Genomic DNA, 27864 nt, shown 5'->3' on the forward strand with positions numbered 1-27864 from the left:
TGTTCTTCTTTCCCTTATTGCTTTAAGTGTAGGTTAGATTTTTAGTTTGAGTTGTTTCTTCCTTCTTGAGGTAGGCTTGTATTGCTATAACGACTCCCTCTTAATACACATGCTTTTGCAGTCACCCGTAGGTTTTGCATCATCGTGTTTTCATTGTCATTTCGTTTTCTAGGTATTTTTTGATTTTCTTCTGTGATCTCTTGGTAATTTAGTAACATATTGTTTAGCCTCCTGTTTTTCTATTTTTTACAGTTTTTTTCCTGTAATTGATATCTAGTTCTTGTAGCATTATGGTCAGATAGGTACTTGATACAATTTTAATTTTCTTACATTTACCAGGGCTTGACTTGTGGCAAGTCTCAATATATGCTCTATCCTGGAGAAATGTTCATGAGCACTTGAGAGAGAAAGTGTATTCTGTTCTCCATGGATGGAATGTTCTATAAATATCAATTAAGTCCATCTTGTTTAATGTGTCATTTAAAGCTTGTGTTTCCTTATTTATTTTCATTTTGGATGATCTGTCCTTTGGTGAAAGTGGGTGTTAAAGTCCCCTCCTATGATTGTGTTACTGTTGATTTCCCCTTCTATGGCTGTTAGCATTTGCCTTATGTATTGAGGTGCTCCTATTTTAGGTACATAAATATTTACAATTGTTATATCTTCTTCTTGGATCGATCCCTTGATCATTATGTAGTGTCCTTCTTTGTCTCTTGTAATAGTATTTATTTTAAAGTCTATTTTGTCTGATATGAGAATTGCTATTCCAGCTTTCTTTTGATATCATTTGCATGGAATATCTTTCCATCCCCTCACTTTCAGTCTGTATGTGTCCCTCGTATGTGTCTGAAGTGGTTCCTTTGTAGACAGCATATATAGGGGTCTGTTTTTGTGTCCATTCAGCCCGTCTATGTCCTTTGGTTGGAGCATTTAATTCATTTACATTAAGGTAGTTATTGATATGTATGTTCCTATTCCCATTTTCTTAATTCTTTTGGGTTTGTTATTGGAGGTTTTTTCCTTCTCTTGTGTTTCCTATCTAGAGAATTTCCTTTAGCATTTGTAGCAAAGCTGGTTTTGTGGTGCTGAATTCTCTTAGCCTTGGCTTGTCTGTAAAGGTTTTAATTTCTCCGTCAAGTCTGAATGAGATCCTTGCTGGGTAGAATTATCTTGGTTGTAGGTTTTTCCCTTTCATCACTTTGAATATGTCTTGCCACTCCCTTCTGGCTTGCAGAGTTTCTGCTGAAAGGTCAGTTGTTAACCTTATGGGGATTCCCTTGTATGTTATTTGTTGTTTTCCCTTGCTGCTTTTAATATTTTTTCTTTGTATTTAATTGTTGATAGTTTGATTAATATGTGTCTTGGCATGTTTCTCCTTGGATATTTCCTGTATGGCACTGTCTGTGCTTCCTGGACTTGATTGCCTATTTCCTTTCCCATATAAGGGAAGTTTCCAACTGTATTCTCCTCAAATATTTTCTCAGTCCCTTTCTTTTTCTCTTCTTCTTCTGCGACCCCTATAATTCGAATGTTGGTGTGTTTAGTGTTGTCCCAGAGGTCTCTGAGACTGTCCTCAATTCTTTTTATTGTTTTTTCTTTATTCTGCTCTGCAGTAGTTATTTCTACTATTTTATCTTCCAGGTCACTTTTCTGTTCTTCTGCCTCAGTTATTCTGCTATTGATTCCTTACAGAGAATTTTTAATTTCATTTATTGTGTTCTTCATCATTATTTGTTTGCTCCTTAGTTCTTCTAGGTCCTTGTTAAACGTTTATTGTATTTTCTCCATTCTATTTCCAAGCTTTTGGCTCATGTTTACTATGATTACTCTGAGTTCTTTTTCAGGTGGACTGCCTATTTCCTCCTGATTTGTTTGGTCTGGTGGGTTTTTCCTTGTTCCTTCATCTGCTGTGTTCTTCTCTGTATTCTCATTTTGCTTAACTTACTGTGTTTGGGGTCTCCTTTTTGCAGGCTGCAGGTTCGTAGTTCCTGCTGTTTTTGGTGTCTGCCCCCAGTGGCTAAGGTAGGTTCAGTGGGTTGTGTAGGCTTCCTGGTGGATGGGAGTGGTGCCTGTGTTCTGGTGGATGAGGCTGCATCTTGTCTTTCAGGTGGGCAGGACCACATCCTGTGGTGTGTTTTGGGGTGTCTGTGACCTTATTATGATTTTAGGCAGCCTGTGTGCTAATGGGTGGAGTTATGTTCCTCTCTTGCTAGTTGTTTGGCATAGGGTTTCCAGCACTGTAGCTTGCTGGTCGTTGAGTGGAGCTGGGTGTTAGCGTTTAGATGGAGATCTCTGGGAGAGCTTTTGCCTTTTGATATTACGTGGTGCCGGGGGGGGGGGGGGTCTCTCGTGGACCTATGTCCTGAACTTGGCTCTCCTGCCTCAGAAGCACAGGGCTGACACCCTTCAGAGCACCCAGACCCTGTCAGCCACACGGCTCAGAACAAACGGGGGAAAAAAAGAAAGAAAGAAAGTAAAAAATAAATAAAATAAAGTTATTAAAATAAAAAATATTAAAAATTTAAAAAATTAAAAAGTAATTTAAAAAAAGAAAGAAGGAAAGAAGAGAGCAACCAAACCAAAAAAGAAATCCACCAATGATAACAAGCCCTATTAACTATACTAAAAAGCAAAAAAACAAAAGACGTACAGACAGAACCATAGGACAAATGGTATAAGCAAAGCTATACAGACAAAATCACAGAAAGTCCACCGCCTCAATTTTGGGATGATTCATTGTCTATTCAGGTATTCCACTGCTGGGATAGATTTCCCTTTTTCTTCTTTGTTCGCACAGCTCCTGGGGCTCAGCTTTGGATTTGGCCCCGCCTCTGCGTGTAGGTCACCTGAGGGCGTCTTTTCTTCACCCAGACAGTACCGGGTTAAAGGAGCAGCTGCTTCGGGGGCTCTGGCTCACTCAGGCCGGGGGGAGGGTGGGATACGGAGTGTAGGGCGAGCCTGCCGCAGCAGAGGCCAGCGTGATGTTGCACCAGCCTGAGGCGCGCCGTGCGTTCTCCCGCGGAAGTTGTCCCTGGAATTCGGGACCCTGGCAATGGCGGGCTGCAAAGGCTCCCGGGAGGGGAAGTGTGGACAGTGGCTTGTGCTTTCACACAGGATTCTTGGTGGCTGCAGCAGCAGCCTTAGCATCTTATGCCTGTTTCTGGGGTCCACGCTGATAGCCGCGGCTCGCGCCCATCTCTGGAGCTCGTTTCGGCAGTGCTTTATTAATCCCCTCTCCTCGTGCACCCCGAAACAGTGGTGTCTTGCCTCTTAGGCAGATCCAGACATTTTCCTGGACTCCCTCCCAGCTAGCTGTGGCACACTAGCCCCCTTCAGGCTGTGTTCACGCAGCCAACCCCAGTCCTCTACCTGGGATCTCACCTCTGAAGCCCGAGCCTCAGCTTCCAGCCCCCACATGCCCTGGCAGGTGAGCAGAGAAGCCTCTGAGGCTGGTGAGTGCTGGTCAGCACCGATCTGTGCGGGATGCTCTCCGCTTTGCCTTTCGCACCCCTGTTGCTGTGCTCTCCTCCGTGTCTCCAAAGCTTCCCCCAACCCACTGCTCCCTGTCTCTACCAGTGAAGGGGCTTCATAGTGTGTGGAAACTTTTCCTCCTTCACAGCTCCCTCCCAAAGGTGCAGGTCCCATCCCTATTCTTTTGTCTCTGTTTTTTCTTTTTTCTTTTGCCCTACCCAAGTACGTGGGGAGTTTCTTGCCTTTTGGGAAGTCTGAGGTCTTCTGCCAGTGTTCAGTAGGTGTTCTGTAGTTGTTCCACATGTAGATGTATTTCTGATGTATTTGTGGAGAGGAAGGTGATCTCCACGTCTTACTCCTCTGCCATCTTGAAGGTTCATTCATATTTTAAATACTCTTCAGAGCACAATTTTTAAACTTGTATTTCTCGAAACATAATTATTTAATAATTAAGAGGTGTCAAAATATTACAGTTGGTTTTTCTTGTCATTCTGTTTGTTTGTTTGATCCCATATTGTATCTTGGAGATTTGGGGGCAACTTATATTCTGTAGCAGTATACAGTATATATGCACAATGTTTTAAAAATCTGATGTATAAATATTGAGTTTTACTGTCACCTAGATGGCAGATATGCAAAAAATAAATTCATTAAAGTAATTCTAATGTCCTGGTTTTAAGATAGGGAGCACTTTCTCAATGTTCATCTCCTCACATAGTCATAAAGTTTCCTACTTTAACAAAAGTCACTTGGTTCTCTGCACGCCAATGAACTTGAATGTTAAATTTACAAGTTCATGCTAATGTGTTCTCTGCTAAATTTGGGAAATTTTCTTTCTGTGTATCCATTGATATTTCACTATTTATCATGGTGGTGTAAATGCTTGGGTTAGCTTGACCTAAAGGCATCCAAATTCAGGGAAATGAATGTGGAAATGGGACGATATAATTAAGTATGACAATTAATGGGCTTGATGCTCCTATTTCATTCTTCACACAAACATATTAAAAGTAGATTTTTTTTTATTACGTAAGACTTGGTTCTATATATAGTTCAGCCAGAAGTAAAATTATTCCTAAATCACCCTGTCTCTCAACCTAATGCATCAGCTTCAGCCTGTACACATAATGACAGTCAGACCTTGATTGGCTTTTTTCTCTCCCAACTGGTGATGTAGACAGCAAACAGGAACCCTGTCTGAGAAGAGTTTGTGTATAGACCCAGAGAAAAATTTTAACATGGCACTGTTGTTTATGTTATGATCAACCAAATTTATTGATCCAGTCATTTATTTATTTGTTCTTACAAAGTCCTGTATTCATCCATCCAGCACATTTCCTGAATACTTAGCATGCACCAAATACTGAAACTACAGTAATAAGCAAAACAGACATAGCCCACATAGTCCCGGATTTCATAATTTGGAAAGCACAGCTGGACTAGAGTTACCCTTAGGAAAAATACGTTCAAATATAATTAGATAATCACACAAATATGTGAAATGAATAATAAACATATGATGCTGTAAAAGCAACGAGACCCAGTATTTTCAGGAGGTCAAAGAAAGGCTTTTTTGTGTCAGTGCCATTTGAACTGAGATGGGAAGGACGCATTAACTAAGCAGTGGCGCTGATGGGGAAAGTAATCACTAGCTATCTGACCTCAGACAGGTTACTTAACCAGTTTATGCATCAGTTTTCTCATCTATCAAATGACAAGGTTAATAGTACCTACTTTATAGGGTCTGGTGAGGATTTGGTAAGAGTTTAGGACTATGTTCACTACATGGGCTCTATGTAAATATTACATATTGTTGTTACATGGCATTTTTACCCATAGTTTGCTAAGTTAGAAACATACTGAAGAAAATAAAAATAATTAAGTAATACGGAATGTTGATTTCAGACTTATTCAAAGTAAGATGCAAGTGATAAATAAAACTTTCCATACAAAAAGTCACAATTCAGGTAGGGAGACAACATGGAAAATGTTGAAAGCGATGAAAATGATGATGTGAACTGCTTACAGTAGATGCATTATGAAATGACACCTAGGAAAACTGGAAATCAATGAAGTTGTGTTAATTGCTATTTTTTCTGGAAAGGGAAGATGGATGCTTACAATAAACTTAAATGAAAGATTTTTAAAAATGGTGCCCTGGGAACAGAGAGGCACAAAAGCATGCTCATAATTTTGTGGCTTGGGCTGAAGCATTTCTCAAATGTCCTTGAAAGTTTCCAAAGACAGTCTTTCCTCAGGAAAGTATTTCTCCTGTGAGTAAATAATGTTCTTGCCTCGAAATGAAATGCAGTAATATATTACATTGCAAGTGAACTGTTAGCAAGACTGGCAGCAGAAGTTCAGAAACAAATGTCGCATTGCAATCTAGAGTTTGAGGCTCTGTGTCTGAACTTCCATAACTTCTAAAGGGATGCCCTTTGTATGAAATCAAAATAGTCCAGAGAAGAATTTTGACTTCTCTTTACTTAACTATTAGAAGGATTTATTTGGAATTATGATTGTGTCATGCATGTTCTGCCTTAACTTTTCTGTGGTTGAGTTGCACAATTGATAAGCTAAGGTTTCTTTTCACCATAAAAAGGCTCCTTTTAAGGAGTCCTATGATAATGACATTTAAAATGCTTGCTTTTGAAGAAAGCTTCATGCTTGGGCTTCCCTGGTGGTGCAGTGGTTGAGAGTCCGCCTGCCGATGCAGGGGACACAGAGTCGTGCCCCGGTCCGGGAAGATCCCACATGCCGTGGAGCGGCTGGGCCCGTGAGCCATGGCTGCTGAGCCTGCGCTTCCAGAGCCTGTGCTCCGCAACAGGAGAGGCCACAACAGTGAGAGGCCCACGTACCGAGAAAAAAAAAAAAAAGAAAGCTTCATGCTTTCCAAAGTGCTTTATAAACGCATTTCTATGAGGCAGGTGGAACATGTCCTGTCAACAGTATTTTACAGAAAAGAAAATGGAGGCTGTAAAGGAAAGCTGCTTGGTCAAGGTCATTCAGTACGTTAGGCGAGTTTTCATCACAGGAGTCCTCACAGTTGAGTAGGGAATCCAGCAGGGAAAGCTTAAGGCTTTAGTCTATCTTTACACAAGTATTTTTGCATAAATGAAAAATTTACCCAAAATGAAGTGCATTAGGTACCTAGTACTGCCTTCTTGTTCCTTAGAGTCTAGTGAGGGATATAGACTGAGCATATTCTATCCCAATGAAGATAACTTAGATTATTCTGAGGATGATCACTTGGGCTTCAGAATCTGAATTCCAGCTTGACCCCTTCCATGAAGGAAGTTACTTAATCTTTCAGAGCCTGTTTCTCCATCCCTTAAATGGCAATTTGAATGCTCTCTCATATGTTTATTAACTCATTCACTTAACAAAGCACCTGCTAGATCTCAAGTACTCTGCTAAGAATGGTGAAGCTTTTCTAGGAAGCCAGAAGGCATCCTCCAGTGGATAGCGGAGGTCAAGAGAGGTTAGAGTTAACATTTGAATTTGACAGTGGGAGAAGATGAAAGGTTCACACGGCAAGGAAAAGAGAAAAAGACTATTATACAGGATAAAGAGCTAGACCTGGAGATATTTGGAGTGACAAAATTTCTGAACTTTGATGTACCATACTTCCTGCCTCAGTTTCCACATCTTGGAAATGGGAATAATGATTAAACATGTTACACAGTATTCATTTGGTAGAGATTAAATGAGGATTAAATAAGCATGGAAAGTGGCATAGGACAAATTTGATAAATTATTATGTATGAAAGTGTTGTATAAATAAAATCAATGCCATGACCCCTCTTCGTACTGAGTGATCACAGCACGCTTTTAATTTTCTAGCTGAGTCTGGATATGGATTCGTAACTATTCAAACAGTGTATCAGGCACCACTTAACCTTTGGATTGGCTGGAAATTTTTGCTCCTCTGCTCTAATACAATTTAATTTTAATTTTGGTTTTTAAGGTACATGGGTATAAATAAGAAGAGTGTTAAAGAAATGTATTTCAGATTTTAAATTCAAAAATGTAGAAAAACTTTCTTTTACTATTTTTCATTTTACCTTTGGGTGCACTGATCAGCTACTTTTTCCTTCTGCACCCAGGCAAAAGGGATTCTGAAGAAAACACTTTAAAATTTTGATTTCATATATAAGATAGTGGGAGCCTCTCTGCCTGCTTGATTTACATTTGTGCTCACCTTCCACTTTATGTGGACGGGGGCATACGAGTAAAGGAAATTTTTATATGATTTCAAGTTATTTAATTTCCTGATATTATATTTAGCCATGGTAGAGTGTTATGATTTGCCTACAACATCCATCCTTCCTTTTCTTGTACCTTACCTTGTTCAGAGAGGACTTGTGCCTGTTCTGCTTTGAATTCTCTCAACCAGTTTCAGCTGCTAAAATCACAGGTGAAGCTTAGTTTCTGCTGATTTAATCCACCCAAATCGAGCTAGAGTTTCTCATTTTTATTCAGCAAATATTGACTACGCCTTCAAAAAAGATTTTTAAAAAAAATGCATGGTCTTATTTGCTAATGCTGCTGGGAATTAATTAGTTAAGTTTTAGGTTCACAGTAAAATTGAGCACAAGGTACAGATGATTTCCCACACGTTCCTCTGGTGGGAATTGTAATAAGTTGGTACAGCCACTGTGGAAAACAGTACGGATGGTCCCTCAAAAGCTAAAATAGAATTTACCATATGATCCAGCAATCCCACTCCTGGCATATATCCAGACAAAACTATAATTCAAAAAGATACATGCACCCCAATGTTCGCAGCATCATAGAGGCATTATTTACGATTGCCAAGATGTGGGAAACAACCTGAGTGTCCATCAACAGATCAGTGGATAAGGAAGATTTTTTATATATATGATATATATATATATATATGTATAAAAATATATATAATTTAAATTTATATATTTGCATACATACATATAAATACTATCTCAGCCATAAAAAAGAATGAAATTAATTTTGCCATTTGCAGCAACATGGATGGACCTTGGAGGGCATTATTCTAAGAGAAACAAGTCAGACAGAGAAAGATAAATACTGTATGATATCGCTTTATATGTGGAATCTAAGAAAATAAAACAAACTAGTGAATATAACATAAAAGAAGCAGACTCACAGATATAGAGAACAAAACTAGTAATTGCCAGTGGGGGAGGGGGGAAGGCAATTTAAGAGTTGGAATTGGGAAGTGGGAAGTACAAAACTATTTGGTGTAAAGTAGGCTCCAGGATGTATTATACAACAGGGGGAATATAGCCAATATTTTGTAATAAATGGAAAGTAGTCTTTAAAATTGTATAAAAATATTTTCTTTTTTAAAAAAGATACTTCTTAGGCTGATAGAAGCTTTAGAAGTCTACAGAGGCAGATAATTTTTAAATTGCAGCATGACAACTTCTGGAGCCATGGCTGACATTCTCATAGGAAGCCGCATGAAAATTACTTTCAAAGGCATTCATCACCTTAGCTTGCAGGAATCTGTTCCTTCAGTGTGTATTAGTCCATGGTGCATCCTTACTTTGACTTATCTGTGAGGTTCACATTCTCGCCCCCAGGAACAAAAGCCTGCAGAGGGGCAACTTGTTTGGCTTGGGAGCCTGCCCCAATATGAAAAGTTTGCAGGCAAAATCAGAAAGAACAGCTGCAGGAGGAGAGATGAGGGTTGCCGACAGCTAATGATTCAGAAAGCAATTTGCATGAGAGCCTTCTGCTTAACAGGAGGCAGCATGTGCTGGGCAATGGTTTACCATCCACTGCCAAGCTGGTTTCTTCACCCTGAGTCCTCATTCCATCAAAACACGATGTCCTGAGGGAACGCCCAGCCACCAGCTTTCCACTTACCTGAGTTAGCATGACCTGCCATCTAGAATTTCAGAGAGCTTTTCATTTATTAACTCACATGAATCTACTTTATCCTGAGACTGTGGATACTAGTCCCATGCAAAGTGTGACTTAATAACAAACATTTAAGTGCAAATCCAAGGGTCATCTAGATAATATTCTTTGACAGCTTATTGTATATGAGGCACTGCACTGTGCAACTTTTTATACCATATCGGACTTCATAACAGACCTCTGAAGTGGGTGGTTAAGTTTCCTGCCAAGGGATCCATACACAAGAAAACGATAATCAGAAAAGACCAAAGTATTATTTAGTACTAGTGAGCTAGCCGCTGTTCCTTCATTTTGGAATTCTAATTGAGGCTTTCCTTCTCTCTTTCTCTTGCCCCCAAATCACAGATGGACTAGGTCATGGGACAAGCTTAAGCTAACATGCCTTACTCTGTGAATCATAGGCTGAGCTACTGGGACAGAGCCATGTGACACGTTTGTCACTTTCAAATGTAATAATTCTACCCATTGCTCCATAGATGTTCTGGTTACTGACCAATAACATTAACATTCCTCTTCCAAGAATAGGATGGAGGGGAAAGGCACTGGATCTCCTATGCCTCCCAAACATGTGAAGGCCGAAGCATGGTGGGAGGAGAAGCATATCTCTTTGTAATATGTTTTATTCCCTGTTTTATAGATGTGCATATGGAAGATTAGAAAGGCTGAGTAACTTGTCCATGTCATGTAGGCCCATGCTTGTAACTTCTTTATTATACGACTTATCCTTCTCACCTATCAATTTGCCTTTTATACTGATGTCCTGAGAAACAGACCACTGTATGGTATAGAAATGAACAACCATAAATAAGCTGGAAATGCATTTCTATTACATTAACTAAGATAGTCACTTGTTTCTTTTAAGTGAGGTCCTCCACCTTTTTAGGGACCTGAGTAAACTAATGATGTGCTTCCATTGATTAAACAAGAATTCTCCAATATTCCATAGAAGAATCATACATTTCTTTAAGCCCTGTGTATGCTTCTAGGGTTTAGATTCTAAATCAAATAGGTTTCTGTTTTTCATTTAAAAAAAAACGAACACAGGATTTCACTTGTAAATTTATTAACTTTTTTTTTTTCTGTTCTAGCAACAAGCAGTGACTATTGTTGGGTTGGTGGACATAGTAGAGATGGCCATTCAGAAAATCACAAATTTTAGGAACTCTAGCATTCATGTAGTCAGAACTGTAAGAAGAGACCAGAGGAAGATCAACATGCTTTAAAGTATATTACAAATCAATATTGAAATAGAGCTTAACATATAATTCATCTGGAAAGAAGCTCAGAACATGATTGCCAGTTATTTAATATTCTGGTCAAAGACAATGGAAGCACTATTAAAGTATGGCATTTTGACTGCCATTGGAAAGGTCAGGTTTCAAACAGCAGTGCACTAGTTGTGCTCAAAATGACTAAAGAATGATGACTAATTAAGTGAAGAGGAAATGGGAGACCTGCATTCTAATCTTGCTTTGGCCACTGATGGGAATCATGTGGACTTTAAGCCATCACACAGTCATTTACCACCTTGGTTTTCTCACCTGTAAAATGAGGGCGTGACTATAGTTCTTTAATAATCCTTGATGATCTTTAGCGCTATGATTCTGGAAGCATCTTGATATAATACAGTTTTGAGGATTTATGTCTAAACTCTAGCAAGCAGAAAAATGTTCTTTTATTTCTAAAATGGACTTGACATTGCGTTAACAGAGCAAATGAAATCTTTTGAAGATTGTTCAAAGAATCACCAACTTAAAATTCATCTCCATTGTTGGTTTTTTATTGTCTGTTTAACTCTTACTAGATTTATAATAGTTTTATTTGTTTTCCTTTGCACCTGGACTGGCAGCCTGTGTGGTTGGAGAAACACATCACCATTTATTTTAGATACTTTGTTATCAGAGCCAACTCTGTAATCTTTGCTCTGCCCGTGAATTATTTATTTAATTTGATGTGTTTTTTTCCTGGATTCATAGTACATGTGTAAATGTACATAGTACATTTCCTTTTGTCATGATGCTTCTTTCCATTTATGGGACTGTAAATACAGCTGACTAAACCTCTCTAGTGGCCGAATACATATCAGGTCTTTTGTGTGAAGGATGCTAGCTAATCTTCCCGTTCATAGGCTGACTACATTTTTATTCATTTGCTTTTTTTCTACTCACCCCTGACAGTAGTATCTGTGGAATAAATAAAATAATGATACCTACTACTTATTTAACTCGGATCAGAAAACTTGACCTTTTCCTAATTTTTTACATTTGCTAGCTTTGTGGCAATATGCACCCCTATTTTTCTCTGAATCTCAGTTCACCCTCTACATGGGAATAATTATGCCTACCATACAATGTGGTGATCATAAAAGAAATTCTACCCATCTACTACCATATTGGGGAAAAATATTTGGATTGACTTTGACCAGACTTGGAGGCACATGTTTGCAGTGGCCTGTTTGAAAATACTGACTACATGGGGTACAGTGGGATACTCTGAAGGCACCTTACACAGGTAGATAATATCTCTCCCAGGGCATCAACGCTAAAAGTGAGAAGCATTTTGATTTCTCATCAAGAAAGAAATGTTCTATGATGTTAATGGTTCTTAACTTTTGGTGATTCATTGAAATCTCCTGGGGAGCTTTTGATAATCTTAAAGCCCAGCCTGTAATTTATACCAATTAAATATGAATTTCTGGGGGTTGGACTGAGGCATTGGTATATTTTAAGGTTTGCAGAATGTAATGGTTAATTTTAAGTGTCAACTCTCAACTATATCCTGAGATACACAGATATTTTGCTAAACATTATTTCTGGGTGGGTCTGTGAGGGTGTTCTCAGATGAGATTAGCATTTGAATTGGTAGATGGAGTAAAGCAGATTTCCCTCTTCAGTGTAGGTGGGCCTCATCCAATCTCTTGAGGGCCCCAAAAGAATAAAAAGTCAGAGGAAAGGAGAATTTGCTCTCTCTGCCTGAGTGTTTGATCTGATCCCCTGCCCTCTGACTGTGGCTTACGTCAGTTCTGAAAACTACACCCCTGGATTTCCTAGTTTCCAGCTTCTATTTAATATACAATATATTTAATATGTTTAATATCAATTACATATGTTAAAGCAATTACATAGATTATATTATGTTTATTATATATCTCCTATTGGTTCTGTTTCTTTGGAGTTCCCTGACTAATATGGTGCTTCCAATACACTGTAAATATTGAGAACTACTATATATGTTAAAATACTATGGCTAAGGTATTACAAAAGTGGATGCCCTGACAGTGCAGTTCTGCTTCTTAAATGGGCAACTCACTGAGGATAAGTAGCAATGTAAATTATTTTTTTCATTTTAAATGGTGGCCAGTCATATATATATAAACACTTTGGGAGGCTATAAGACACTAATTAAAAGAACTTATAGGATATAAGCACTAAAACCACATCGACTCGCCACTCAGTAGAAGGAATTCTAGGCCCAAGATATAGAAACCTCCATACCTGAATCATTGGAAAAGATGTAGAAAAGACTCTAAAACGATTGAAATTTTCAGAGATCCCTTGTGACCCTTTTGGAGGTCATGATATCAGGACTCACTGTCCCCTGAGTCTTGTTTTGTAATACAGAGAGGGACCCACAGTTACATAGTAAATTGACACCTGAGACTTGTTTTTTTTTCAGCTAGAAGTGGAAAGGAGAAATATCTTTCACTGAAGCAGAGAATAGAGGTATAAGTAGGGAAGACAAGGTAAAGAAAGAGAAAAGAAAAGAATCCACTTAGAGAAGACTTGCTCTTGGGGCAAGCCCTGGACATATAGTCATTTATATATCCTATTTCAGGATACATTGCATGCTTTACTGTAAGTAAGCATTTAATGATTTGTCTTCCACATACTTTGCTTCATTAAAGAGATTCACTTCTGCTGGCATTTTGTTTCATGGGATCCCAGGCCCTTAGCATAGTCCCTTAGTAAAGTATCTGTGGAATGAATCAGTCAATATGTCCTCAAACTCAGTACCCTTCTCAAATCAGTTACCTGCTTTATACCATAACTGAGATTATATTATCATAGTGTTAGGACTCAAAGGGAAATATGATCTCGATTTTAGAAGTTGACGTCATCTGTTTTATCACCTCATCCAGTGTAAGAATTCATGCTATAAAAGTACTGGTAATCTGGCCTCTGTTTGAGCTCTCCTCGTATCTTGAATGCTCTACTTGGTGAGTTAAGTCATCCAGCATACGAACAGCTATAATTTCTACAAAGTACTTCCTTATAGTTGCCTTCCTGAAGCATGTCACCCATTGGTCTTAGCTTGACCTGATGGAACTACAGAGAAAAATATTTGAGTTTCAAATACCCATGTTTGCACTTCACATCTTTGTAGTCCATTATCACACAACTGAAGTCTACTTTTCTTCAGGAAAACATCTAATGTTTTTTCCTAAAAATCCTGTGAAAGTATGTCTAGGCCCTTCCCCATCTTGTTTATTGATGTTTGTACTTGCTTTTGTTTTCTAAAATACTCCCAAAAAGGCAATGCTCAGAACTGGATCTAGTGCTTCTGACATGGTCCTTTTGAGACACAATGAGACAACATATGCCAAAAGGGAAATCTATATTTCTATTAAGTATAATTGTCTAATTCTTATATCATAAATCTGCATGTGTTTGTTTCAAAAAATAAAAATACAGAATAGTATAAATATACAATATTTTATATAATAGAATATAGATATAGAGTAGTATGGAAAAAACCCCCTGAAGTCATTCAAAATAACCCATTACCCAAAGAAAAGTACTTTCAGATCCATTCATCTCTGCTTTTTATCTCCCTATATTGTGTGTATGTTCATTTGTGTGAACATCACACAAACATACTAATATATACGCATAGTTTAACCTAAATAAAAACATAATGTTTTAAACCCGTTTTAAAATTTAATGTAAGCATTGGCCATTATTACATAGTTATAAATTTAATTCTGCCTCAAAGTTTGCAAACTCTTGGCTGACTAGTTAAATTCAGCCCGTAGACATTTTATTTCCCACCCCTCAGTCCCACCCCCGGGCCTGCACAACATCTGAAAAGCCTAGGCATGTTGCAGCTTCTCCTGAAAAGTGGACAGTCTGGTGATACTTGGTGTGCAGCCTTACCTGGATGTGGGGGAAGTTGAAGCGCAGGTACATCTGATGCCCTGGGAGGTGTTCTCCAACGAGAGCTTCATCGTCAGCGTTTCCTGTTTGATGCAAACAGCCTGCAAGAACAGCCCCTCCTGGGTGAATTTGTGTTCCCGGAACATGATCATTTTAATAGCTGTAGCTCTAGGCAGTGGTTGTACCACCATTCATTTCATAAATCCCCTTTCGGTAGACCTTAATGTTGGTTCCTTGTTTCTCCTATTATAAATAGTGTTGCAGCATATATCTTTTTCACCCAGTTGCTTGATAGTCTTATGATGAGCTCCCAGACTAGATGTGGAATTGTGTGGCCAAAGTAGACTTCGAGGTCTCAGAACTTGTTTTAGTCTTTTAGACATCATGAGAACCACAAAAACAGCCTTTATTTTTCACTTGCACTCTGTTAAGCAAACACGTGACCACTCTATATGTAAAAACAATTTTAAAAAATAGAGTTGTTCAAAATAAATAGTAATTAAATTAATATTTTATGGTAGAAAAATTATAAAATACAGAAAAATGTAAAGGAAAAATATAAATACACTTGCAGAACTCTGAGATAAATATTATCTTTTCCATTTTTGCGTTTTCCCACTTATATGTGCATATATATTTATATAAACATGTATATTTACATATATTTTATACATACATTATTTAATAAGGATAAGATATACTGTTTATATAATTTTTATTTCTAGTACCTTTTCACCTAATGTTATCATGACAATTTCCCACATGATCTAATATTTCTCATTTAGAAAATTTAAAAATTATTTAATATTTCAACATATGATATCACTTATTTAAACAATGCCCTATTGTTGGAAACAAATTATTTCCAAGTTTTTCTTTTTTACAAATAGTATTCCAGTTAATGCCATGGTACCTAGATTTCTGTGAAATCCTTAGAATAAATTTCTACACATGTACTCACTAGGTCAAATATCCAACTCATGCAGACAATTTTTAAAAAATCTATATTCAGACCTTTACATTCACAACTATATTAAGTATATTGATTTCATTTGTTTTGCTCTTTTGTTTTCACCCTGTTGATAGATAGGTAGGCAGATAGAGAGAGAGGCATTTCTTTTAATTTAATACGTCTCTCATTGGTCTTGTTGCCTCATGTCTCTGCCTCTTCTAAATATTTTTGGACAATTTTGGCGTTAACTGGGTGTTTTGCCAAAAAGTCAGTTCAGTGTTCCTCAGATAGTTGTTCAATACTGCCCGCCTCTTCAGGTGCTGAAAAAGGAAATTCTAATGATTTGTTAACACTTGTTAATATAGATAAGATTAAGGCCCCAATTTTCTCATGAAAGCTTACTACTTGGGGCTGGTTTCACAGAAATATCATAACATTATATGCAGTCAAGTTGCACTGATATTCCATATGAGGAAACAAAATCTGTGAAAGGATTTAAATATGAAAATAATTATGTAAATGATAAGTATTATTTATTATTAAGTATAATTAGTAGTTGTCAAGCAGATCCTTTTCTCCCAAAGAGCCACAAATCTTTCAAAATGAATGCTTGCAATTAATAATATTTAGATAGGGGGAAAATGAGTTTTTCTCAGCTTTTCCATCATAGCCTAGCTACTGCCAGGCAAACAACTTGATAGAATCAGTGGAAGCTTAAACAGGTGATAATCTCCTATTGCTCTCCAATTTATCACTAAATGGCTTTTCTGTGGATTGCAGTCATTGAAAGGTTGTAATTGTAGCCTTCTGCTATATTTACCATTAGAAAATTTCTTTTTACATGGAGCGTGCTGTTCTAATAAGCAGTGGGTTTTTCACAAACTGGTTTATCATTCACAGTGATTAGGTTCCCCCTTATTTGAACTGGTGCATAAAATGCCACTTATGTTTTTTTTTAATTTAATTTAATTTATTATTTTATACAGCAGGTTCTCATTAGTTATCCATTTTATACAAATTAGTGTATATATGTCAATCCCAATCTCCCAATTCATCCCACCACCACCCTCCCCTCGCCACTTTCCCCCCTTGGTGTCCATACATTTGTTCTCTACATCTGTGTTCTCTACATCATGTTTTTAAATGATTTTTTCTCTTTGCCTTTCCTGTTAGTGTAACCGGAGGTGGGGTCTAGCTGCTCGCCGCTCAAAAGCAAGTAAAGAGGCAAGGTTGGTGGAAAGGAAAGTTTACTTTGTTTTGGGTGCCGGCGACCAGGGGGTGTGGGAGGGAGGACGCCTGTCCGAAGGCCAACTCCCCGCACCCACCCAATGAGGGGACAAGAACTTTTATAGACGGAGGGAGGGGGGCTACACGCAGAAACAGCACAGTCAGCTCTGACCGTCATCTTGAAATTGGTCATCGGTGGTCTGACCAGTGTCATCTTGATTGTTTTAAGTACAGTTAGTCTTCAGTTCCAGGGTCGGTTCGTTCTCATTTCTTTGAGGCCAGTTCTCAGAATTGTGAATTGTGGCAGCTTATGTCATGCCTACAGTCTGGTCATCATGTACTTAACTTCTTCACCTAGTGGGGTTTCACACAGCTCACAGGATATGGCTCAGAATATTATCTATAGCCATTGAGGAGGAACTAAAGGTCCTTAACTTTGCTTACTGATGAATTATTATTATTTTTTGCTTCTGCATTTTCTCACTTCTCTGATTAAACTTAATTTTGGGCTAAAGTTTTTCCACAGACAAAAAGCAGGCAGAGGACATGGTTAGGGGAAAGGATCATAGGGTCCTGCTCTGTCTCATTAGGAGGTTCATTTAGGTGCATAGTTAATGTCTGCATCGCTTGGCCTCTGCTAGAAGAGGAGTGAGGTGCACGGGACGCCCACGGCCTGCTCAGAAAGCCTACAAACATTGGAAAGGGATGGCGGTATCTGCCACACTGTCAACCTGTTCTACTCGGTGTGCTACTGCTGTTATAGCACATGCTGAGCTGTCAACAAAAATCAGTCAAAGCATTCTGTGTAGCGTAGGGAGGTGTGGGAAAAGGGGTCATTCCAGTTGCATAAAGATGATGCATCTGGTTGGCAAGAGGGCCCATATTCATGTTTAATCATGTATGGAGCCTCTGTCCTCCTTCCTGGTCCCCGTTACTCATCTGTTCAGGTCTCCCTGCCTCCCTGACCGCCTCCCCCATCTTCCCAGCTGCTCATCCCTGTACTTGATTCAGAGTATCTATGAGAGTCGGCCCTGAGCTGCAGGGCCTGATCTCTGCAGAAATGGATTGGTCTGTCATGAGCCGCACAAAACAAAACGAAAATCAGGAAACGAGTGAAAGCATCTGTGAGCTAAAGTGGAATAATTATACCTCGGTACCCTGTTTATAAAGATATATAGCAGACTTCCTGCCATATTATCACCCAGTAAGTGTACTTTTTTTTTTTCCTTTTAGTGAAGAGAGAATGCTTTTATGTCAATCTATTCATGCTTAAGATTCACAGTGCCTATTGTCTATAACTGTGAGATACAACTCGGGAAGGATATAGATGGAGCATTCGGCTTCAATAAAGTGGGTGGAGCGGGAAATGGGCCCTACACCTGGCCCTGTTTACAATGAGTGACTTGTTAAAATGAGCATCTATACCAGGAAAAATTAATCAGCATATGTAACCATAAGGAAGGTGGAAAGTACTGATCACATACATTGCTCAGGTGCTGTCAGAGAGATTCCGGGGCTGATGGAGGCTATACAAGCCCTAGCATCAGATGGGAACAACTCTCTCCCCCACAAGCTAGCCCGCTTTCCCCCTTCCTAAAGGCAGGCCCTTACAAATGTGGTGTCTGGGGTGGTCCTCTAATTTCCCGTAATCTGTGTGTGGCTGTGGAATGAGATAGAGCTAACGTGCAAACAAAGGGTAGTGAAAATGACATGAGCTCTGGAGTGAGACAGAACTGCATCCAAATCCCATCCCTATCATTGATTTAGTTACGTAAATTGAACAAGTTCCTTAAATTCTCTGAACTGCAGTTGCCTTGTCTGTGAGGTAGAAATCAGGTCAGTCTTTACTGGGTTATTGTATGCATTATAAATAATATATATAAAAGGCCTAGCACGGCACTGACATAAAACAGACACTCAAAGTGGTAACTATTACTATAACTCAGGAAAACTACTCTGCCCAACATAGGCAGTTCTAAAGTGAAACAATATATAATAAAATCTTATTCAGAAGAACTTATAAGTAGGCAGTGGATTGGGTAGCTATATCCTATGGCTAGGTCTCAGTGCATCAATTCATATCCAAGGAGATTCTCAACATGTAGTAGATGCAACGTATTTCCAATTAATATCATCATAAGAACTAAACCTCTGTATTTCTTTGGTTTCTAAGAAATTTTCAACCTTAATAATACGTTAGAGTACTTCTGGGTTTAGCTCTTACTGAATTATAAATGCTATCATTTTATACCTAAGATGCATGGTTCACTCAGTGCAGGTGGGGGAAAACTGAATGTTTTAGACTGGCTAACTCTGGCTTGCTGAAGTTCTGGTACACGGACTAAGTGGTGAAGTCAGTAAAGCTGATGAGGTTTCATTTCTAAATGTACTAGGACTAGGTCAAGATGCTAGTTTCCAACTGCATATATCCTTTCTGATGATGATCTTTTTTTTTTTTTTTTTTTTACTTGAGTGTAAAGATATTCTTTTCTCTGTATTTTTGAGAAAATATTAGCTTGGCTGTCCCAAGCTAACATATGACGTTATGTTAGCTAAAAACTATGGCGTTATGAAAGAGTGACTTCAGTGACTCAGTGCTTCCCACTTGGTAATTTCTCTCACCCTCAGGAGTAGCCTCAAATGCTAGCTCCCATCAATTACTGGATGCCCCATATTTTCCCAGCATCATTATAATCACTCCTATCAGTTCAGCACCTGTAATGAGCCAGGCTGCTTATCCATTTACAACCTTCACTGCTTTATATATATTAGCTCAGTTTGCTACCTCTTGTCCCCCTCAAGCCAATATCAAATGTTTATTAATTAGGTAAAAATGGTATTAACCACTTACATCAGGAAGGGCAAAAGGGTATCATCTTGAGTGCCCATTTTGAATGAGTGGTAATGGTTGGCAGAAGCACTGAATTAAGAAAAAAATTTAAGCTCTGTCCAGCCTTAGGGGGGGAAGAATGCCGTGATTGATTAGCAATGTCTGCCTTGGTTAAAAGAAAAAAGAATAGAAATAGGTTGAGTGACTTGCAGGACGGAAAGGATGGGGATTCTCGGGCTCAATTTCCTTGCTGTTTATAAGCTTCTTAGAGACACTTTCAACTTTCTTAGAGACACTTTCAACTTTCAACTTTCCATCATGTTGCCACAGTGTTCATTTCCAAATCATTTATTTCTTCACTCCTCCATTTATTCCTGCTGAGTTCTCCTGGACTCAGAAACTTCACACACTCTATTCCCTTATGTTGAGCCTCACATACTTCCAAGTGGCTTCCAAGTGGCCTCCAAGGGTGGCCTTGTCCTGTTTATCCCGAGAAATTCCCCCAGGTTAATATGTGTTGCAACGTCTTTCTCTTTTATACTATAGAACTTGTATGAATTTGTAATCATTTGTTAGAATGTTTTCTTGTTAATTTACTGTTTCCCTCACTGAACTCTAAATTCCATGAGCCCAAGAACCGCATCTCTCTTTTTGACAAGCCACCTTATTTATACCCGGCACACACATCTGGGAAAGAGTAGACATTTAATAAATATTTGTTGAAACAGCAAATCCACTAAACTTTGGAGATTCAAACTTAATAACACATGGATCCTGGCTTCACAGAACTCATATTGTAGTGAAGCAGAAAGTTGATTAAGTAAATGATTATGATGCAATGTGATAAAAGAAACATAGACGTAAGGAAATATCACTGCCTGCCTGGATCAGGGGGCAGGTGTTGGGGACGCATTCTAAAAGTGATGTCAAGATTGAAGAGTAAGGAGTAAAAATGGACCTTTTAAGAAAAATCAAGCGCTGCAACTTGTGCGATTTGAATTTGATATGTTCCACCATTAAAGTTTTTTTTTTAAATCAAGCAGGGTATATTAACATGCATCTGTAGTATTGCCCTAAAAGCATTTTAAAAGAAATATGGATGTCTTACCTACAGAGGCACACAATTAGGCTTTTCCCTCAAGGTATTCTTAGTGTTAACCCTTTATATTGCTTTTTACTTGATGTACCCACTAATTGTTCTGATCCAGTGGCCTTGATGAAATTTTTGGTCATTTGCAAAAGTGTCAGTGGGGATTATGTGAGCACGAGTCTTTCAGAATTTGAAGTAGAAAATGGCTCAAGCATCTCCTACAGTTAGGGTACATGTGGTTACAGTAGAATAATTTAGAGAAATGAAATTGGGTTTGTCTCTTTAGGTTTAAATATATGACTTGGGGATAATAAAGGAAAATCATTACTAGCACAACAAGGGATATTTAAAATAAAAGATGGTTTTAGGTACACCACTAACTTTCTTACAGCGTCAATGATAAATTGTTAGGTATTATATTGATGGTAGCAGGCGGTAACATGTCCCTTTGTAGTTGAAGCTTTTTTTAAAGCTTATTTTTTTTTAACATCTTTATTGGAGTATAATTGTTTTACAATGGTGTGTTAGTTTCTGCTTTATAACAAAGTGAATCAGCTATACACATACATATATCCCCATATCTCCTCCCTCTTGCATCTTCCTCCCTCCGACCCTCCCTATCCCACCCCTCTAAGTGGTCACAAAGCACCGAGCTGATCTCCCTGTGCTATGCAGCTGCTTCCCACTAGCTATCTATTTTACATTTGGTAGTGTATATATGTCCATGCCACTCTCTCACTACGTCCCAGCTTACCCTTCCCCCTCCCCGTGTCCTCAAGTCCATTCTCTACATCTGCGTCTTTATTCCTGTCCTGCCCCTAGGTTCTTCAGAGCCTTTTTTTTTTTTTTTTTAGATTCCATATGTATGTGTTAGCATACAGTATTTGTTTTTCTCTTTCTGACTTACTTCACTCTGTATGACAGACTCTAGGTCCATCCACCTCACTACAAATAACGCAATTTCATTTCTTTTTATGGCTGAGTAATATTCCATTGCATATATGTGCCACATCTTTATCCATTCATCCGTCGATGGACACTTAGGTTGCTAGTTGAAGCTTTTTTGTACAAATAAGCTGGAGGGGGTTTTTTTTGGCTCGATTATATATTTATTCTTTTATAAGGCAGAGAGGAAGAAAGGGTGGGATAGACTAAGAAAGTATGGAGGAAAACATTTCCTTAAATCACATTTAAAATAAGGTAGAGTGTAGTAAAATACAGGAAGGTAGACTGAAAGGCAACAGTAAATTTTTTTTAAAGAACTTTAATAATTATATTACATCACTTGACAAAGCTGTAGTTCTTTGTGTAAGCCTTTAAAACTTCCCCCAAACATGTTCATTCACCTTGATTCAGTCATGTGCAGAGAAGTTCCTTGTTGGGTTGGTAAAGCAGAATCATATCCAGGCTCTAGCTAGATCCAAACACTATTGCAGTTCTGTACAAACCCGTGTGGTATGTACAGATAGAAACAATAATATGTAAACCTGTTCCCCTTTGGTACATTGATCATTTCCTAAACTTATTTTACCTATACCCACCACCCCTCCCCCCCCACACACAAAGCACTAATACTCCTGTAAAATATATTAAATGTGTTGATTTGGATAACTAGAATTTGATCGACAGAATTCCTCCAGCAAGAGGGAGTTTTAGGTGGAATGGAAGAGAAACTCATCCAAACGCTTGAATGGTCCTTTCCTTGATTCCACAAAATGAGTAAGACTGATCGAGTCCCTTTAATATGCAGCATCCATATTGCATTTGTTCTTACATTTTATGCTGTAATTAAATACAGAGTAAAAGTTATTGAGTGAATATTAAGTTTATTGGGTAGCTGAGTTGATAATTGTATTTTATTTTTGTGCATTGGAACTCTATGTACATTTATATTGTAGGAATATGGCAATGCTCCAAGAAAAATGAGAAATTCACTGGTAATTTCCCACCCAAAGAGAGCCATTGTTAACGTTTTAATATTATATACTCTTTGTGTCAGTTTGTTTTTTAGTCAAAAATGCATCTTATTGCCTGAATTTGCATTTCACTGATTATGTGATAAAAACTTCTTTTTAGGGCTTCCCTGGTGGCGCAGTGGTTGAGAGTCTGCCTGCCGATGCAGGGGACGCGGATTCGTGCCCAGTCCGGGAAGATCCCACATGCCGCGGAGTGCCTGGGCCCGTGAGCCATGGCCGCTGAGCCTGCGCGTCCGGAGCCTGTGCTCCGCAACGGGAGAGGCCACAACAGTGAGAGGCTCGTGTACCGCAAAAAAAAAAAAAAACAAAAAAAAACCTCCGTTTTAATTTAATTTTTCTTGAGGTAACATTGGTTACCGCCTCTCAGCTCGAAATTCACTCTTCTGTTACTTGCTCTGTGAAAAGTGCTATGGGTCCTTTAAATAGTTTTTCCTTGGCCAGCTCGTGTGATGTTAGGCTTTCCTAATTGATGGCACCTGAGGAAGGTGTTGCTTCGTGATGCCCCGAGGCTTGCTGGGAAGGCTCTTGGTGGCGTCTTCAGCACCCACTCACTCCTGCAGCTCCGAGGGCGTCCTCAGCCCTGCTCCCGGGGCTCACAACTTCTCCGGTAGTCGGCTTCAGCAGTGCGTAGAGAGCGCAGTGGACGACAGCTTCCGTCAGCATCTTCTATCAAGCAGTTTTGGAGTAGCGCCTCAGGTGAGAAATCTCCCCGTGCATAGTTTTACTGGAACCCTAGAATGTGGATTTCCAGCAACTTACAGAGGGCATATTTCCAGAAAGTTCCACCAGGAGACACCACAGCAGCTTCTTTACCATCCAGTGAGCCACAGTCATGCTCTTTTCAACCGGGTCTGGACCTCAGTCCTGTGGGCAGGGAGGAGGAGGTCTTCTTTTCAACTGGAGGGTTAGCGACTCTCCTTATTTCTGCTAACTGTGTGTTTTGGCGTTCTCTTTACTTGTCGCTGGTCATTCCTTCCTTACTCTAATCGTCTTTCATAATTAATAGTTTTTTCATTACACTTTCCATGCTCAAATTACTGTTTGTTTTTCTTCTGGTTGGAGCCAGAATAATAACTAAATAATCTAATATTAGTGTGTTATTGTTTAATTTTAAAACCCATTTTTCACATTTTTTTGTTTCTACATCATTATTTTAATGGTTTCATAGTAGTCCATGTAGTAGTAAATACTTCATGCCTATTGTTATACAGTTTATAATATATGTTTTCATTTTCACAATTGTAGACAATGCTTTAGTGAACATCTTGGTACACATCCTTTGCTCCTATCCGTAATGATTTTCATTAATTCTCAGTCATTTGGACATTTTATTCAGAGGCAAGTGATGAACACACCACGTCAAGTGCTTTATATATTTCCAGGGGAATACTGAACATATTATTTAGCGCCATAGCAAAACATGAGAAAAAAGTGAGGAAATCATGATTTTTATTGTCTTCTGCCAAACTCTCATAGCAAGAATCTGAAAAATCTCTGGTGAAACACAACTGAAACTAGATTTGAGATTGAGCCATTAAATCCCAGTTATCACCAATCACTTCTGGCTGCTTCTGATTAAACACTTGCTTTGTGTTTACGATTGGGGAATCCACCTCATGAAAAGAATGGCAAATGGGAAAGAAGTAAATGATTTGGAATATCTTGGTCGTTCCTGGGAGAGCGCTCTGACAAAGCAAATGGTTTACCTGAATGTCTTAAGCAAACTGAGCTTGGCTGATTTCCTGTGCTTACAGAAAAGAACCGCTGTAGCTTCAGCTGGAAACCCTAAGCCAGTGGCTCAGTGGTGGTTTTTTTTGACGTGCCTGCATCACAGGTATAAACAATCTGCGATGTTGAGCTAAACATACCTAAACTGCTGAGGATCTTTCAGGTTAATTTAAACCAACAGGGAATGATCCTGACTGGCAACAATAGAAGATTCTCTCCCAGCAGGAAATGCATGGGGGCATCCCTTCTAGATCAGACATGCTTCAGAGACTGCTTCTGGAAGCGGTCGTCTTAATTGAATGTTTGTGTCTGAATGTTTGTTGCTCACAGATGTTTCTCACCAATACTGTTGAGCCTTTTGGTGGTTTCTAAAAGAGGCTATGTTAATCTCAGAACAAGGAGATACAACATATATGACGTGTCATCACACTATAATGATAAAAATAGACACATGCCATCATTGTTGTCATGGGCAGTATCAACAACACAACACAATCACTGTAACTTATTGGGCACCTGTTATGTAGACAACATGTCTCTTGTCCATGGATTAGTGTAGTTAATCCTCACAAAGCTCTTAAGAAGTAAGTACCAATAATATCCCCATTTTACAGATGAAGACATTGAGGAAGAGAAAAGTTAAGAATTTGCCTATGATCAGTTATCCATCTGTTCAGCCAGTGCACAAATTACACTGCCCAACTCCAAGATCAGGTGAGTACAATGGCCTGAGCACCATGCTTTACTGCTTCCCACATATTTAGGAGCTAAAAGAAATCAAGTAGTGGACCTTAAAGAAAATCTTCCTCTACCTTCGTTCAACTCTTTTCGCTTTCATTGTGGTGGAGTCTGTGAGAGACTTAATGTATCATGTAGAATTATCAAGTTAAATGACTGCATTTTTCCCCTTAATTGACCATTTTGAATTGAATTGCTTGGATTTATCAGATTTTTTGTAATGCAGTGTGGTCTACAATAGCTATTGCCAGCCTCTTTCCCACCATCACTACACCTGAAAAATAAAATTCACACATATGACATTCTATCATGTGCTTATCCAGAATTAATGCACAAAGCTGCATAAGTAAAAATCTGTGGTTTATGCACAGTTTCTTCCAGGCCAGCTGCTGTGTCTCCCAGTCACCCTAGGGTCCGCAGTTAAGGACCTGCAAGTCTAGAGAAACTGAGAGAGACGTGTTGGCTTGGCTAATAGATCTTGAGCACCTATAAAGTGCAAGGAGCTGGATCACTGTGGTGGACTTGTCGGGGATTTAAAAATAATAAGACAGCCTAGGAGACAGGCTTTGACACCACTGACAAAAATACACTTCAATTACCAGGCAGTGAGAAAAGGAGGGACGTGGGTAGAGGAACATGTCAGCAGGGTGTGCTGCGTGTGGCCCATCTTCAAGTCTCAGTTGAATTCCACTGTTCAAATGTGGGCCATTTGTGGGAAATTCTGTACCATGAGGGTTTTGCTTAATGTTTAGAAAGTCTTACAAAAAGATGAATAGGAGACATAGCAGGTGGCAAATCAGAAAGTTGTGTCTTGTAAACGGGAAGGTCAATCCAACCTCCAAATCCCAAAATATATCAATATCCCATAATAGAGAATCACTATCAGGGAACTTGCTGTTTGTTTATTAGTGGCAGCATGGCATAAAATCAGGATAATTCAGCATTTAAAATCCCTACTTTGTTTGAATTTATAACTAGTATAAATACTTCTAAGATTATATACATTTAAATTTTTTCTGCAACAAGTTAGACAGGATCACAAATTCACATGATGCTCAAAAGAACACTCAGAAATATTTAATGAAAACCTTCATTCTAGTGATGAGGAAACTCTAGCTCAAATAAGAAGCAAACAACCATACTCAAGCAAAGAAATCTGTAAAAGAGTTGTAATCAGAAATATCCAGTTGTCCTACCTCCTAATTTTGTGATCCATCTGCTTCACCATCAGTCAAAAAATCTGATTCTTCGAAGAAAGAACTTTGGCTTGGCTTTAGAGAGTAAGATTAAAAAAAAAAGAAAAAACCAAACACTTAGGCAAAGGAACAAACAGCCAAAATTAAGTAAATCTGGGATTTTTTTTAAACCAGCGTTGTCTGCATTGTTATTTTGGGCTCAGAGCGATGGCTTGATGCCAAATTTAAATGGAAAGCATTATCTACTCCATATTTATAAATCTTTAGATTCTGCATGTGTCATGAAAAATGTAAGTAAATTTTATAATAGTAAGGTGTGTGGGATTAATTTGTATTCTATGTTGGAAAGCTCCACGGTAGGCAATTAATTCATGAAACACCAGCGATTGCTGCCTTAAGGGCTACATTGCTAGATAAAATTACAGACCTCAAATCTTATGATTACACTGGTATCTACTTTTTGTGTGGTCTAGGGAATATATCATCTTAAATTGAATATTTACCTAATCAGTAGGCTAAGGGTATCTTCTGGGTTCTGCCCCCTTCGACTCTAGAACACATTGTCTAGTTGTGAATATTAATATGCTGCTTATATAGTTAGGTACTACTGCTTACTGTTTTCACTTCATGGCACACTTATTAAATGATACTTGTATGCTATACTAGAATAAACTAGAGGGGATCTAAATGGAGCTTGGTAAAAATTATATAGCCTTTATATTAAACAATGATAAAGTAAAACAACTAATATAAATAAAAATTTAAAATAACAAGCCATAATAGAGTATAAAGTATTGGGAAAGATATCAAATACTTAATTTACATAATTTTCAGGTAATGCTTTTCAGGATTTTTACTGAGAAACTTGTAGTTGCTTCCACAAACATAAGTGTTTTTTGGTGTTTCGTTTTGTTTTGTTTTGTTTACCAGGTCTTATTCTTGAAGTTGTGACTGTAATTCTAATCAGTGTTTTAATAACATCTCTCTATTTTTGATCGTCACATTAGACAAAATTTTAATCATTTTTACGATCAAAAATTTTAAGCCAGTGTTTTTCAAAGAATCTAGTTTCTTCTTTCTTTGGCACACAAAAACTCATTGCAGTATCATCTGATGATGTGTATGAGACTGATTTCGTTCCAAGTTGGTGGTTGCTTTTGTAAGGTATGTCCCAATAATGATGGTAGAAGGCACAGACTGTGGTAGAGCCTTCACATCCACTAGGCGGTCATATCATCTTTACATGAAGATAGAGATGGGCGGGGAACCACCTAAACCCACGCTGACAAGGTCTCCTGGGACTCCTGCCCCTGACCTGCTGTATCTTTGCTCTGGATCATTAGTTCTTGTAGCAATCCTAGCAATCTCTTGTTCACCATGAGCATTGGCATACTCGCCGCTGGCTGTTGCACTAGTTGATGCCCGCTGGTTGAATGGCGAGAGAACTTTGATGGACCCATGGGTGTGGCGTTTCTCACTGTGTCTGCCATCCGATACCACTTTTGACCTTTTGTCTGACTCTCTCTCTCTCAGGTAACCTTCCTGGGAGACCCTAGAGAGGCTATTTGTGGCTGAATG

At 38.6% G+C, this 27864-nt stretch overlaps 1 protein-coding gene across 4 annotated transcripts in view; it reads left to right on the forward strand.

The window, feature by feature from the left end:
- The first annotated feature begins 16515 nt into the window (after positions 1-16515).
- The window catches only part of LOC101335814 (RNA/RNP complex-1-interacting phosphatase-like), a 51473-nt gene continuing 40124 nt past the window's right edge, over positions 16516-27864 (forward strand). For 2 of the 4 annotated variants that reach the window (XM_073791249.1, XM_073791248.1), the window contains exons 1-3: positions 16516-16730; positions 22725-23320; positions 24967-25066. The gene's annotated coding sequence lies outside the window, so the exon portion shown is untranslated. The remainder of the gene's footprint in view (positions 16731-22724; positions 23321-24966; positions 25067-27864) is intronic. The other 2 variants (XM_073791250.1, XM_033838232.2) reach the window with 2 other exon arrangements.

Source organism: Tursiops truncatus, chromosome 14 (assembly GCF_011762595.2).
Source record: "Tursiops truncatus isolate mTurTru1 chromosome 14, mTurTru1.mat.Y, whole genome shotgun sequence".
NCBI classification, from domain to species: Eukaryota; Metazoa; Chordata; class Mammalia; order Artiodactyla; family Delphinidae; genus Tursiops; species Tursiops truncatus.